This window comes from Pogoniulus pusillus, chromosome 13, assembly GCF_015220805.1.
Source record: "Pogoniulus pusillus isolate bPogPus1 chromosome 13, bPogPus1.pri, whole genome shotgun sequence".
Lineage (NCBI taxonomy): Eukaryota > Metazoa > Chordata > Aves > Piciformes > Lybiidae > Pogoniulus > Pogoniulus pusillus.
Window position 1 is genome coordinate 17861699 of NC_087276.1, and position 15118 is coordinate 17876816.

A 15118-nucleotide genomic window follows, 5' to 3' on the forward strand; every position below is an offset into this window, starting at 1 on the left:
GATGTGAAGGTGCTGGAGGTCTGGAGCAGGCTGCCCAGAGAGATTGTGGAGTCTCCTTGTCTGGAGAGCGTCCAACCCACCCTGGGCATTGTGCTGCTGGGCAAGCTGCTGTGGGTGCCCTGCTTTAGCAGGGGGTTGGACTGTGTGATCTTTTGAGGCCCTTTCCAGTCCCACCCTGCTGGGAGTCAGTGAAACGATGGCAGTCAGGTTCCACATCCCCTTGGCTCTCCTGAACCTCAGCCGTAGGTGGATGCATGACGTAAAGGAGCTGCTGCTCTGCCCCTGGCTGCTTTCTCAAAGGGATTAATCTCATTTCATTGCACTTTTGAGCAATCTGAAGACATCCTGTGTTCCAGGAGAAATGGAAAGCTGTGGCATAAAGGTCATTGTGGTGTCTTCTCCCTGCTGACTCAACTCACCCAGCTGTACTGAGCGGAGTGCCAGGCTTCTGAAAGCAGCAGTACAGATTAGCCTGGGCTTTGGTGGGGCTTGGTCGTGATGAAAGCTGCTCCCTTGGATGTGTTGTTTCGTTTGTTTGTTTTGTTCTGGGCACTGTGGCTTTAGAAAGCCTTGCAAAGGGCTCCAAATGCAGTTGTGCACAAGCAAGGGGAAAGAATAAGGTTATTAGGTGCATTTTGCATTTCACAGAAGCACAGAATGTCAGGGGTCAGAAGGGACCTCCAAAGCTCATCCAGTCCAACCTCCCTGCCACAGCAGCATCACCCAGAGCAGGTCACACAGGAACACATCCAGGTGAGTTTTGAATATCTCCACAGAGGGGGACTCCACAACCCCCCTGGGCAGCCTGCCCCAGGGCTCTGTCACCCTCACAGGGAAAAAATTCCTCCTCATGCATCCATGGAACTTCCTCTGCCTCAGCTTCCACCATTGCCCTTGTCCTGCCATTTGGCATCACCCAGCAGAGCTGGCTCCAGCCTCTGGGCACTCAGCTTTACGTCTTTATCAACACGAATGAAGGCAGCCTTCAGGCTCCTCCTCTCCACGCTCCAAGCCTCAGCTCCCACAGGCTCTCCTCCTAAGGAAGATCTTCCACTGCCTGCAGCAGCTTTGTGGCTCTGTGTTGGACTCTCTGAAGCAGTTCTATGTCCCTCTTGAACTGGGGGCACGGGAACTGCACACAGTACTCCAGATGTGGCCTCACCAGGGCAGAGCAGAGGGGCAGGAGAACCTCTCTCAACCTACTAACCACAGCCCTTCTAATCCACCCCAGAATGGCATTGCCCCTCCTGGCCACCAGAGCACATTGCTGGCTCATGGTCAACCTCCCATCCACTAAGACCACCAGATCCTTTCCCCTTCGCTGCCTTCCAGCAGGTCAGTCCCAAAGCTATGCTGATCCCTGGGGTAGTTCTGTCCCAGGTGCTAGACTCTCCACTTACCCTTGTTGAATTTCATTCCATTTCATCCTGTCTAAACTTGTGTCTAAACATCATCTTGGAAATGCTTGCTTAAAAATGTGGATCACTCACTGCATCTCTGTGGTGTCCAAAGCACAGGAGACAGGAAAGCAAACACTGTGAGAGATTGGCATTTGGATCTGGAATGTCACCAGCCTGAGAGAGAAGAACCTAAAGGGTGCACAAAAATAAGTGTTTTGATCCCTTCATGATTCAGTCCTTCATCCTGTCTGGAGTACAGCAACACACATGACAGAAGACTGAGTTTTATTGTTCCATGATGTTGCTTTCAGATGCTCCTAAATCACCCTCCTTGTTGCAGCTGCCAAGGCTCACCTGATAAACCATGCTTTGATTCAGTTAATCATCCCCTTCTCTGGAACCAGATAAGGAAAGCAACTCTCTGTCTCTTCTGAAGGGTAGGAAATAGAAGTCAAAGCCTCAGAGTCTGTTGTGGTGTTTGGCATTGGGAAGCTGCTCCCTGCCTCGTTTCTAGGAAATCAGAGAACAGAAAAGAAGGGGTAAATATTCTGGGATATTTGTTAAATTGTGGAGTTTCAGATCTTTTCTGGAATTAGCTGAGACTTTCACTCCAGGGGATGGAATCCACCTTGGGTGTGTAGCCCTGTATCGTGACCTTCTCAACACTGAAAGCGAAGGTCTGCTCCTGGCCTTCTGTGTGCAGAGCTGTGCTGGGGAGCCACATTGCTGCTGCAGGCAGTGAGCATCTCCTGTGAGGCCAGGCTGAGGGAGCTGGGGCTGGCAGCTGGCAGCAGAGGAGCCTGAGGGCTGCCCTCAGTGCTCTGCTAAAGATGTGCAGGGCAGTGTTGGGAGGATGCAGCCAGGCTCTGCTCTGGGGTGGCCAAGGATAGGACAAAGGGCACTGGGGGCAAGCTGGAGCAGAGGAGGTGCCAGGGAAACAGGAGGGGAAACTTAGTCCCTGTGAGGGTGTTGGAGCCTGGGGCAGGCTGCCCAGAGAGGCTGGGGAATCTCCTTCTCTGGAGCCTTTCCAGACCCCCCTGGTTGTGTTCCTGTGTGCCCTGCCCTGGGTGCCCCTGCTCTGGCAGGGGGCTTGGCCTGGGTGATCTCTGGAGGCCCTTTCCAACCCCTAACATTCTGTGATTCCGTGAAGCCCTAACTGAATAAAAGCATTTTGCACGTAGCTGAGTTTGAGGCATGAATTAGAAATGCATTGAAATGATGGCTGGAAGTGAATTTGTTTTTCCTTCTCCCCTCTTGAGAGCTGTCTCTGTGATTATGCTATCAAATGTAAGAGAGAAAAGCAGGTTTGTGTCCTGGTCTGCATGACTGTTTGCCCTTTGAGCCTACTTCTCCTTGGTGGTTTTGATGTTCAAGGCAAGAATTGGACCTCTCTGAGTATGAGAACACATCATCTGAATTAGATAAAGGCTTTTTTAATCCTCTCAGGCAGCTTTCAGAAGCTCCTTCAATTGGCAGAAGAGATTAGGACAGACAAACTTTACCCGGGGGGGGGGGGTGGTGGGGTGGTGCAATTTCTCTAATGGGGATGAAGGGGGAAATAAATGACAACCTTTGCTTGTCCTCTGGCAGCAGCAACAAATGGTGTTTGCATTTCCTACAGCATGTGAGCCTCAGAAGAGTTTGAGGTCAGAGCTGCTTGTCCTGTGAGACCTTCTGTTCTTCTCAAGTAACTTCTTTAACCTCAGTGGCAGTGGTAACTGGACTGGATCTGCTGCTAGGGGTTTTTCTAGAGAGTACAGATTGTTTCTTGTTGCTTTTAAAGTGAAAACATTGTTTTTACACATTTCCTGGTTTTTTTATTCCATCATTCCCAGAGGTGCTCCAAAAACCATGTAGATATGGCACTGCAGGATATGGTTGTGGTGGTGTTGGGTTATGATTGGGCTTGGTGAGTTCTGTGGTCTTTTCCAACCTTAATGAGAAGGGCAGCGAGGCTGGAGAAGGGCCTGGAGCAGCTGGGCTGTGAGGAGGGACTGAGGGAGCTGGGAGTGGAGAAGAGGAGGCTGGAGATGCAGCCTGGAGAGGGAGAGGCTGAGGGCAGAGCTCATTGTTCTCTGCAGCTTCGTGCAGGGAGGTTGAGGTGAGGAGGGGGCAGCCTCTGCTCCTTGGTGGCAAGGGACAGGAGCAGAGGAAATGGCTCCAAGCTGCCCCAGGGGAGGTTCAGGCTGGATGCTAGGGAGTACTTCTTTTACATCGGGATGTTTGAGAAGGCAGTGCTGGAGTCCCCATTCCAGCAGCCTGTGGAGCCGTGCTTGGGGACATGGTTTGGTGTTGACCCTGCAGTGCTGGGTCAAGGGTTGGACTGGATGAGCTTGGAGGGCTCTGCCAACTGGGTGTGTTCAGGGATTCTGTGGGTATTGTGCATTTTCTATCATAAAGATTCCCAGACCATTGATTTGGTAGGTAAATGATGACAGTCAGAAAACCAAAATCTATACCAAGGACAGCTTCTGCTGTAGCTCCTGCAGATCCTTGAGCTCACCTGAACATGATGGATGGCTGCCACCAGCAATAAAGTCACTACTTAGGTGTGCAGCTTGATGCTGCATTTCTGCCACAGCCTCTCAAAGCCTGTAGCCTCCAAACTTACCTTTCTTGTGGTGATTTCCAGCGACTGCTTTAGACTGGAATAACTTTACAAATTCACCAGGTGAGTTATTTGTCTGCATTTACTCCTACGTGGCTAAGACCTGAAAAGGTAACCTCTTTAAACCGGCGCCTTCATCTCCTATTACTGCTCCAAAACCACCAGAAGAATACAGTGAAATCCTACAAATGGATTGACACTGCTGAGCAATTGGCAGCAGTGTGCTGAGGGAAGAAAAAAAACCTACAACTGAAAAAAGAGGGGGGCAAATCATTGGCCAGGCACAAAATGGTGCCTGAAGGGCTTGTGCTGGACTCTGCCGTCATTTGCAGTGATGCTTCTGTCCTTTCCTCTGTCTGAAAGGGAATGCTGAGGGTGTTCCAATCCTTTCCTTTTCTGAACCATGGGCATCAAGAGAGAGATTAGCACAGCCTTTTAAAAGTCAGTGTTTTTGCTTGCACTGAAATGTGTTTTCTCTCCCCTGCCACGTACCAAGCAGTGTTGGTTTAGCCTGGATCAGAGCAGCACAGGAAGATCAGGTGTAATTTGTTTCATTGAGCTAAGGAAGCTGCTTTAAACAGCTGCAGCTTTGATCTGACTTGCAGATGAGGCAGAGACAGGGACAAACAAATATTTCCTGGCACTTTGACTGCGTTCTTGCTTGCAAGAAGGAGGCACTGCCTGCACACAGTGGGGTCTGCTGGGTAGTGTGATAGATTTGCATAAATAACAGCTTCACAACAACAAAATGAATGTTTCTCTGCTTCTCCTCTCCCTCACTTGAATCACAGCCCCAGGATTGCATTGCAATGCATGCTTCAGTTACAAACAAAAATGTTATTATTAGGGAGCAGTTAAAGTAATTAAGGCTAGTGTTTGGAGTGGCTGGAGAAAGGCTTGGGAATGTTGCATAGGTGTTCATGAACAACAGCATGAGATTGCATAGAACCACAGAACTGTCAGGGCTGGGAGGGACCTCAAGGATCATCCAGTTCCAACCCCCCTGCCATGGGCAGGAACACCTCACACTAGATCAGGTTGCCCAGAGCCACATCCACCTTGGCTTCATCCTCCAGGGATGAAGCTTCCACCACCTCCCTGTGCAGCCTGTGCCACTCTCTCACCACCCTCACAGTGAAGAACTTCTTCCTAATGCCTAATGTAAATCTTCCCTTCTTCAGCTTTGTTCCATTTCTCCTAGTCCTGTCCCTACCTGACACCCTGAAAAGTCTCTCCCCAGCTTTCCTGTAGCCCCCTTTAGACACTGGCAGGCCACAATAAGGTCTCCTGGGAGCCTTCTCCTCTCCAGACTGAACACCCCCAACTCTCTCAGCCTGTCCCCATAGCAGAGCAGCTCCAGCCCTCTGATTGTGGCTTTCTCTGGATACCTTCCAGCACCTCCAGATCTTTCCTGTAGTAGTGGCTGCAGAGCTGGCCACAGTGCTCCAGGTGGAGTCTCAGCAGAGGGTGCAGAGGGGGAGGACCACAGCCTGCTTGCTTCTCTAAGGTTCTGTTTGCTGTTCTGTATCTGCCATTAGAGATCACACAGGATGATCCTTCAGCTCCTCAAGCATGCAGACCTCATGCTAGGTCGTGAGTTCAGGACTTTGTGATTGGCTGGCTGGTTGTTTTATTTAGTGTTCTGAAAACATATGGTTTACAGGCTCACCTTCACCCTGGGTGAGAAACGGCCTGGGGAAGACATCCTGCTCACGGGAGAGGGCTTGGCTGGCTGTGCAGGAGCCATGCCCTCAGTGAAAGCCATGGCTGCTGCCAGCTGCAGGAACTGGAGGGAGCTGGAAGTGAGGCACTGACATGATCAGCAAAAGGAACAGGGGTTGGTGAAATGGAAAGATTGAGTTCCAAACCCCTGCTCCTTTGCAGCAGGCAGAAGGAAGACCAAGGGTGAAATGGGAAGGGTGAGACTACTGCAGTGCACTCATCTAAGGGTTTTACTTAAATTTAAGTAATATTTGAATAGGAAATAAGGACTTCTACTGCAGGAACTTTCAGGAAATGTGGTATTTGAGTGGGTGTTCTTCTAGGAAAGAGAAAGGCAGCATCTTATTTGCAGAGGGAGAGGGCTGATTGTGTTCCTGGCTAACCAGCAAGTGTGTGTGTGGGGGGGGTCTGATCACTGCTCTGCAAGAGCTACAGGGTTGAGCCAAGAGGATGCAGTTGGACTCTTGTCACTGGTGCCCAGTGACAGGATGAAGGGCAGTGGGCACAAAATGGAACCCAGGAGCCCGAAAGGTTCCATCTGAACAGGAGGAGCTTGTTTGGTGTGAGGTTGCTGGAGGTCAGGAGCAGGCTGCCCAGAGAGGTTCTGGAGTTTCCTTCTCTGGAGAAATTCCAAATCCACCTGGGCACTGTGATACTGGGCAAACTGCTGTGGGCAACCCTGCTTTAGCAGGGAAGCTGGACCAGATGAGGTCCCTTCCAACCCACACAGCGCTGGGATTCTCTTGTCATTACTGGCAGGATAGACCAAGCTGCTGCACATGGTGCTCATTTTGCCATTGGCAATGGTCTGATAGGTAAGTGTGGGCACGGAGCAGAGTTGAGAGCTCTGAGGAGTTTGTATTAAAATGCATAAAGCTGTCTTTCCAGGACAGCCATTGCCAGCATTGTTCTCCCTTTCCTCTGCATTGTGAGCCTTCTTCAAAAAGAGGCAAGAAATGACTGCACTGCACAAGGTCAGATCAGAGAGGGTCCTTTGGTTTCCTTTATTCTCAGAGGCAGCAGAGCCATGGTGAAATAGCACAGCGCAGCTTTCACCCAGCTTAATGTCTCTCTACTAAATTACAGCCTGGGTTTAGTACACTTCCCTCACTTTGCAACTCGAACCTCACGCTGCAGACAGCTTGTTCCTCTGCTAACAGAGGTGTTTCCCTTGTTAGCTCTAGCTTATGGGCTGTAGGATTTGGTCTAATGAATTAGTCTAAAGACCAAAATTGCTGCTTTCGGGTTTCCCCTTCGGTTGCTGCCTGTGAAAGAGATTCGCTGGTGCATAAAATGTACAACAACAGGGGGAAAAAAAGGTAATAGGAAAAGTTTGAATTCTCAGGGGCTTGAAGAAAAGTGGCATTGCAGCCTCCTGCCTGATTCTCACGTCTCAGGTGAAGGGCACAGGCTGGCTTGCAGCAAACTCAGAGTAGGGCTACTCCAGAAATGAGCACTCGGAGTCTTTCTGTTCCAACATACCCAGGCTGCACAATTCAAAGTGCTTTTTAATGTGATACAGATCGTGCCAGGCTCTGCCTTCATCTAGACAAGGACTGGGAGGTCACCACAGCCCACAGGCACAAACTCCTAAATGGGAATGTGCTCCAGATCTACAAAAAAGCCCCAATCAGACCTTTGGGTTCTGTGCTCCTCTTATGCTGCTGCACAGCCACACCAAGGGGTGAGCCTTGGTTCCAGCAGGAGCTCTACCAAAGTTCTGCTTTACTTAAGGGACACAAAGATGTGTGTGCTACTCCAACACCCCTGCCACAGCAAGACCATACCATCCAGCTCAGGTCACACAGGAACACATCCAGACAGGCCTGGAAAGTCTTCACAGCTTTTCCAGTGCTCTGTGACCCTTACAGGAAAGAAGGTCTCCTTTGTGTTGAGCTGGAACCTCCTGTGCTGCAGCTTACATGCACTGCTCCTTGCCCTATCTCAGGGAGCAAGTGAGCAGAGCCTGTCCTCTGCCCCGACCCCCAGCCCTCAGATATTTATAACCATTCATTAAATCCCCTCTAAGTCTTCTCTTCTCCAGACTAAGCCCCAGGTCCCTCAGCCTCTCCTCATCAGGCAGTGCTCCAGTCCCCTAGTCATCCTCATAGCCCTCCACTGGATCTTCTCCAGCAGATCCCTGTCCCTCTTCAACTGGGGAGCCCAAAACTGAACATAGTACTCAAGAGCCCCAGGGCTCTCAGTCTCTCTCTATAGGGGAGATGCTCAAGTCCCCCACTCACCCTCGTGGCTCTCCACTGGACTCTCTCCAGCAGGTCCCTGTCTCTCCTGAACTGAGGAGCCCAAAACTGGACACAGTATTGCTTGTACTCTCCACTGGACTCTCTGGGGCAGATCCTTGTCCCTTTTATATATTTACATAAACATTCTTTATATTCCATGGTTGGAAAAATCTTCTGGGCCTGTTTTCATGTCAGTTTTCTCACTGCCCCAATCTTTACCCTGGTAGAATCCTTGTCAGGTTTTCTCTCCACTTCAACAGCCAGCTGGGCTGGCATGAGTCAATGTGTTCACAGCTATAAGGGTGTGGGCAGGGAGACCTGAAGGCAATGAGATGTGAGAAAGACATGAACATGGCCACAGTAAGAAACAGGCTGGGAAATGGCTGTAAAGCTTCACAGTTGCTCCTCTTAGAGCAAAACAGAGATTTAGCTTTTTTCTACACCAAACTTCACAGACATTGCAGCCAGTGCTTAGGTGAAGAAGCAAAGGCTCTACAGCATGTGCCATGGGTAAAAATATCACAGAATCACAGAATGGGAGGGGTTGGAAGGGTCCTCTAAAGATCATCCAGTCCAATGCCCCTGACAGGGCAGGATCACCCAGGACAAGGCACACAGAAACACATCTAGAAGGGTTTGGGATCTCTCCAGAGAAGGAGACTCCACAACCACTCTGGGCAGCCTGTGCCAGGGCTCTGAATCTTTTTTGAGTTGTTCTTGTGATGAGGATATAACCCAGGAGCTGGTGAGATATACATCTGGAACAGGAATTTACACACTCCAATAAACTGTTTTTCAGGAAGACCTTTTGAAAAGGTCCCCCCCTCAATCTGGGTACAGGGAGGGTTTGAGAGGTGGGAGCAGAAGGAGGCTGGAAGTAAGCAGGGAGCTGTGTTGGTTCCTGTGTGGGTGATGAGCAGGTTTGGAAATCACAGATCACAGGATGTTGTGGATTGGAAGGGACCCAAAGAGATCCTTGAGTCCAACCCCCCTGCCACAGCAGGACCATACCATCTAGCTCAGGTCACACAGGAACACATCCAGACAGGGCCTGAAAGACTCCAGAGAAGGAGACTCCACAGCCTCTCTGGGGAGCCTGTTCCAGTGCTCTGGGACCCTTCCAGGAAAGAAGTTCCCCCTTGTGTTGAGGTGGAACCTCCTGTGCTGCAGCTTACAAATAACATCTTTCCATAACACATCAGTGCAGGACTGGATGATCCTGGTAGTCCTTTCCAAGCACAGCGATTCCTAGCGATTGGATGTTGTGCTGAGGGATTTGGGTTAGTCAAGGACTTATCATAGTATCATAGAATCAACCAGGCTGGAAGAGACCTCCAAGCTCATCCAGTCCAACCTAGCACCCAGCCCTAGCCAGTCAACTAGACCATGGCACTAAGTGCCTCATCCAGGCTTTGCTTCAACACCTCCAGGGATGGTGACTCCACCACCTCCCTGGGCAGCCCATTCCAATGCCAATCACTCTCTGTCTGCTAACAACTTCCTCCTAACATCCAGCCTAGACCTCCTCTGGCACAACTTGAGGCTGTGTCCCCTTGTTCTATTGCTGGTTGCCTGGCAGAAGAGACCAACCCCACCTGGCTACAACCTCCCTTCAGGTAGTTGTAGACATCAATGAGGTCCCCCCTGAGCCTCCTCTTCTGCAGGCTGCACACCCCCAGCTCCCTCAGCCTCTCCTCACAGGGCTGTGCTCCAGGCCCCTCACCAGCTTCATCACCCTTCTCTGGACACCTTCCAGCACCTCAACATCTCTCTTGAATTGAGTGGCCCAGAACTGGACACAGAACTCAAGGTGTGGCCTGACCAGTGCTGAGTACCGGGGCAGAATGACCTCCCTCATCCTACTGGCCACACTGTTCCTGATACAGGCCAGGATGCCATTGGCTTGTCAGTGTGAAACTAATGATAGGACTCAGAGAGCTTGAAGGTCTTTTCCAATCTAAGGCATTGATTCTGTGATTCTTTGTTTCTGTGATTCTGTGATTCCGTGACCTGGATTCAGCATGCAGCAAACCTTGATTGCTTTTGCTTTCTTCCAGAACTTTCCACCCATGTGTTTGAGGATAAAAATAAAGCTCTGGGAACTTCAGGTACCATGCACAATAACAATTAATTTTTAAATTTTCTTTTCTGGGAAATAATCTGAGTCATGCATCAGTGCTGAGTGCCACAGATCAGAGTTTATAGCAGTTTCATCTTTAGCCATTAATAACCAGGCCAATCATTAACATTCATTAGTGGGGAATGTATTGGCTGTGTTATTATTGAGTTATTACTGCATTCTATTATGGAGTTGTAGTTCTAAATACACAGGTGGTGTTTAATTGGGAATTACTGCCTTGTGGCTCCCTAGTTTAAAGGCACAGCACAATATTGCAGAGCTGGAGTGGGACACAGCTTACACATGAATTTCTACCAGGTGTTTTGGGGGGGTGGGTTGTTCATGGCTTCACAGGATCACAGAGTCAATGCTAGGACCTCAAAAGATCATCCAGTCCAACCTGCCCGCCAGAGCAGTATCACCATCCAGGGCAGGGCACACAGGAATGCATCCAGGTGGGTTTGGAATCTCTCCAGACAAGGAAACTCCACAGCCTCTCTGGGCAGCCTGCTCCAGGCCTCCAGAACTCTCAGTTTCTCATCCTGCTCAGATGGAACCTCCTGGGATCCAGTTTGTGCCCACTGCCTTGTCCTGTCACTGGGCACCACTGACATGAGTCTGGCCCCAGCCTCTTGCCCCTCACAGCTCCTTTAGCTCTTGTTGAGCATTGCTCAGATCCTCTCTGGGGCTGCTCTTCTCCAGTTTCAACAGCCCCAGGGCTCTCAGCCTCTGTTACAGTCCCCTCAGCATCTTTGTAGCCTTCACTGGACTCTCTCCAGCAGTTCCCTGTCTCTCTTGATCTGGGGAGCCCAGAAGTGGACCCAGTATTCACCAGGGCAGAATAGGCTGGGAGGAGAACCTTCTTCAGCCTGCTGGGCACTTTTTCCTTAATGCACCCCAGAATACCATGGGTCTTGTTGGCCATGAGGGCAAGTTGCTGGCTCATGCTGAAGTCGTGCACCAGCACACCCAGGTCCTTCTTTGCAGAGGTGTTTTCCAGTGGCACTCCATTAACCTCTGCACTGTGAAGAGGAGGATTTTTACCCTGCTAAAAAAAAAAAACAAGTTCCAGTTTATATTTTCCTATTTTTAGAACTCTTTGTCACCTGACAGATGTGCTCTTTGCATTTAGTGTCCATGGAAGAGTTTGGCTTCACAGGCAACAGGATGCTCAAGGTCGTTGGGCTTCGGGCAGTGGTTCTCTTGTAAAGCTCAATAAAACAGGCCCCAGAATGACAGCTGGAATCCAGGTTGCAGATTTGATCCTTGAAGTTGTTGCTGTACAGGAAATTTACTCCAGTGTTGGGAGATATTAAATTTCTGAGGTTAAAAATGGATTACAGATCTGCATAAGGGAATATTGAATTCAATAAGGCACCTGAAGGGCAATGCTCTTGGCAGCTCCCGGAGTCACCACGGGATTGCTGCTCTGCTGGGTACCTGAAAGGAATCAGACAATCATAGAAGCAGTCAGGCTTGGAAGGGACCACAAGGATCAGCCAGTTCCAACCCCCCTGTCATGGACAGGGACATCCTACCCTAGAGCAGGCTGCCCACAGCCTCAGCCAGCCTGGCCTTAAACACCTCCCTGGGCAACCCATTCCAGCCTCTCACCACTCTCATGCTGAACAACTTCCTCCTCACCTCCAGTCTGTATCTCCCCATCTTCAGCTTTGCTCCATTCCCCCTAGTCCTGTCACTCCCTGAGAGCCTAAAAAGTCCCTCCCCAGCTTTTTGTCGCCCTCTTCAGATCCTGGAAGGCCACAAGAAGGTCACCTGGGAGCCTCCTCTTCTGCAGCCTGCACAGCCCCAACTCTTTCAGTCTGTCCTCATAGGAGAGGTGCTGCAGCCCTCTGAGCATCCTCGTGGCCCTGCTCTGGACACACTCCAGCATCTCCACATCCTTCTTGTAATGGGGGCTCCAGAACTGGATGCAGTACTCCAGTTGAGGTCTCAGCAGGGTGGAGTAGAGGGGAAGAATCACCTCCCTGGCCCTGCTGGCCACACTTCTCCTGCTGCAGCCCAGGCTCTGGTTGGCTCTCTGGGCTGCAAGTGCACACTGCAGTTTGTGGCCTTGGAGCAGTTCTCAGGTCTTCACAGGGTCCTGGATCACCAAGCCACAGGTCAGCTCTGTGCCTTTTATCTTGTCCTTCATTTTAGCAGGGAAGAATGTAGGTGGAAAGTAAATTAAGGCACTCGTGTGAGAAGCTGGCATGAGTGGCAAATCAAGTGAGAGACACAAACTCAGCTCAACATGCTGTGCTTTCCAGGTCTGTGAAGCTGAAGCAGTTGACACTTAGCTTCCATCCAAAGAATCTTCTCAAGTGTGGAGATAGAATCAGAGACATTTTTGTTGTTGGAAAAGACCTCTAAGATAATTGAGCCCAACCACTGGGACGTCACAAGGGTAATGCTCCCTTTCAAGACATCTCTCTCTTCAGGCTTCCTACTGGCAGAAGCCCTGTGCTGCTGAAAGGTGGCAATTCATCCTTAAACAAAGATCTATTGCTTGTCACAGCTCCCTGCTGGTCTCCAGTTACACAAAGAGCCATTTCTACCTCCCAAGCCCTGACTTTGTGATGTTATTGTCTGCTCCTCTCTCATAAACATCTGACACACATTTTCTTCCCAATCAGAGTTTCATTTTATCATTACGGCAGCTCCAGGAAGTGTTTCTCATTTCATAACACCATCCCTGGAGGACAAAGAGCTGACAGGGAGGCTGAATTCCCTAAAGCAATTTTCTTTGATATCCACACCCTCTCCTTGTTCTCTTGGCACAATCAGAAGGTGGAGATGGATGAAAATGACGCGATTACAAGTTCACCTCCTGTCAGCACAGGGATTGTTCTCTCTGGCTTGGTTTTTGTCTCTTGACCAGTCTGTTATTTCAAAGTTTATTCTGCCTGTCTCTTAAGAGAAAAAAAGTTTCTTCTGTTATCCAGCCTAAATTTTCATTTCATGGAATCATAGAATGGCTTGAGTTGGAAGGGACCTTAAAGATCACCCAGTCCCAACAACCCTGCAGGCAGGGATACCTTCTAGAGCACCTTTTATTCCCCCTCTCTCTTCCCAACTGCTACTTTCTTGCAGCTCCAAAGTAGAGAGTCACACACCTTTAATACAGGAAAGAAGTATTCCTGGAAAGAAGACAATGGCTGCAGAGATGTGGTGCTGAGGGACATGGTTTAGCACCAGCCTTGGTAGAGTTAGAGAGTGATTTGCCTTGATGACCTTAAAGAGCTTTTCCAGCCAAAATGATGCCATGATAACTGTGGCAGTCTCGTGTGAAGCTTGTAAATTGTTCTTTCTAAATCCTAAGAAGTAATAAATTTCCTCCTAGGTATGAAACAAAGACTGCTGGAAGAGAAGAGCAGGCTTAGGATCCTGTTGCTCCTTGGATTGCTTTAACCTTTGGCTGAGCATCGTGAAACAAATTTAGCTGGCAACTGTTAGCTTCTCCATGGGCTTTGTGGGGTTCTTCTTTCTTTGTGTGATAAACATTTCACAGAGTCATAGAACCACAGAATGGTCTGGGTTGGAAGTGACCTCCAAAGCTCATCCTGTCCAAGCCTTCTGCAGTTAGCAGCAGCAGCAGCATCCTCAGCTAGATCAGGTTGCCCAGACCACTGTCAAGCCTCACCTTGACTATCTCCAGGGATGGGGCCTCAACCACCTCTCTGGGCAACCACATTTGTAGTCTGCTCCTGGGTTTAGCAAATGCAATGGTACATTATAAAAGCAAGAAGTGGAGGAGATTTTTGTGCAGTTCTGCTTGCTCCTTTCACTGTCATTCACAGGGGCAGTAACTGTTAAGGCAGGACAGGTCCTTACCATATTGAAAGGGAATAAACATCCATGCTTCTGGAAAATTAAGTTGTGGACATGTCTTGAGCTATGAGTCTTCCAGCTGAGTCCTGAAGGAGCAAAGCTACCATCTGAGGAGGAGGTCTTCGAGCCCAGGAGGGAAAAGCAGATGACAAACCAGCTCTGAGGGATGGAAAAGCCAAGCCACATGCATGGATAGCAGAACTGTGGAAACCTGGCTGAAACGAGAGGTAGGAAGAGCTCCATAAGCAGTGAGAGAGGAAGGAAAATGAAATCAAAGCACAAAAAAGGAATCTCAGTCTCTCTCTTTCAGTCCTTTGACTCAGAGTTGTTATCTCTGGTTGGCTTCCCCCTTTATTTCCCCCCTCACCCAAATCTATTCATAGCAATTTGCTTAGCACTCCTGTTTGCTTTAAAAACAGAAGGTACATCAAGGCTAAATAGAAGCTTATCTCCAGCTCTTTGTTCTCTCTCACAAAGGCTGTAGCTAAGGCTCTTCACTCCCTTGCACCTTCAGACACTAATTACACATGTCAAATTAGGTGCGGGCTGCTACTACCAACATCAGAAGGGAGTTTTGTTTGATGTCTTACACCTTCCCTCCACGGACTGAAATCACTGCCAGAGGTGCAAGACATGCTAATACCTCCCTATCTCCCTGCCTGTTTATCTGTAGGGAAAACTTCCCGGCTGGAATGCGGGAGAGAAGCAGTGCAGGAGCAGTGCACTGCTTGCTTTTGCCGAGCTGCTCTTAACGACGTTTCTGGAGGCTGCTCCATTCATCATTCCTGCTTCGGTTCAACCTGCTGAAGCATGGTCAGGTGCACTCACAGCGTCTGTCTGTGTGCAAGCTTAGTTCAGTAACAGTTGGGATCTTGCCAGCTGGAATTGTTTGGGTTGGGAGAGGTCTGTAAGACCAATAGGTGTAATTGTTAAGCCAGCACTGCCAAGCCACCACTAACCCACATCCCTGGGCACCACATCCACTCTTCTTTTCAATTCCTCCAGGGATGGAGACTCCACCACTGCCCTGAGCAGCCTATTCCAGGCTGGGACAAGCCCTTTGGGGCAGAAATTCTCCCTAACATCCAACCTAAACGTTACCTTGGTGCAGCTTCAGGCCAGTTCCTCTTGTCCTATCACTTATTTCCTGGGAAGAGACCAGCCCCCACCTGCTCCAACCTCCTCTCAGGGAGGT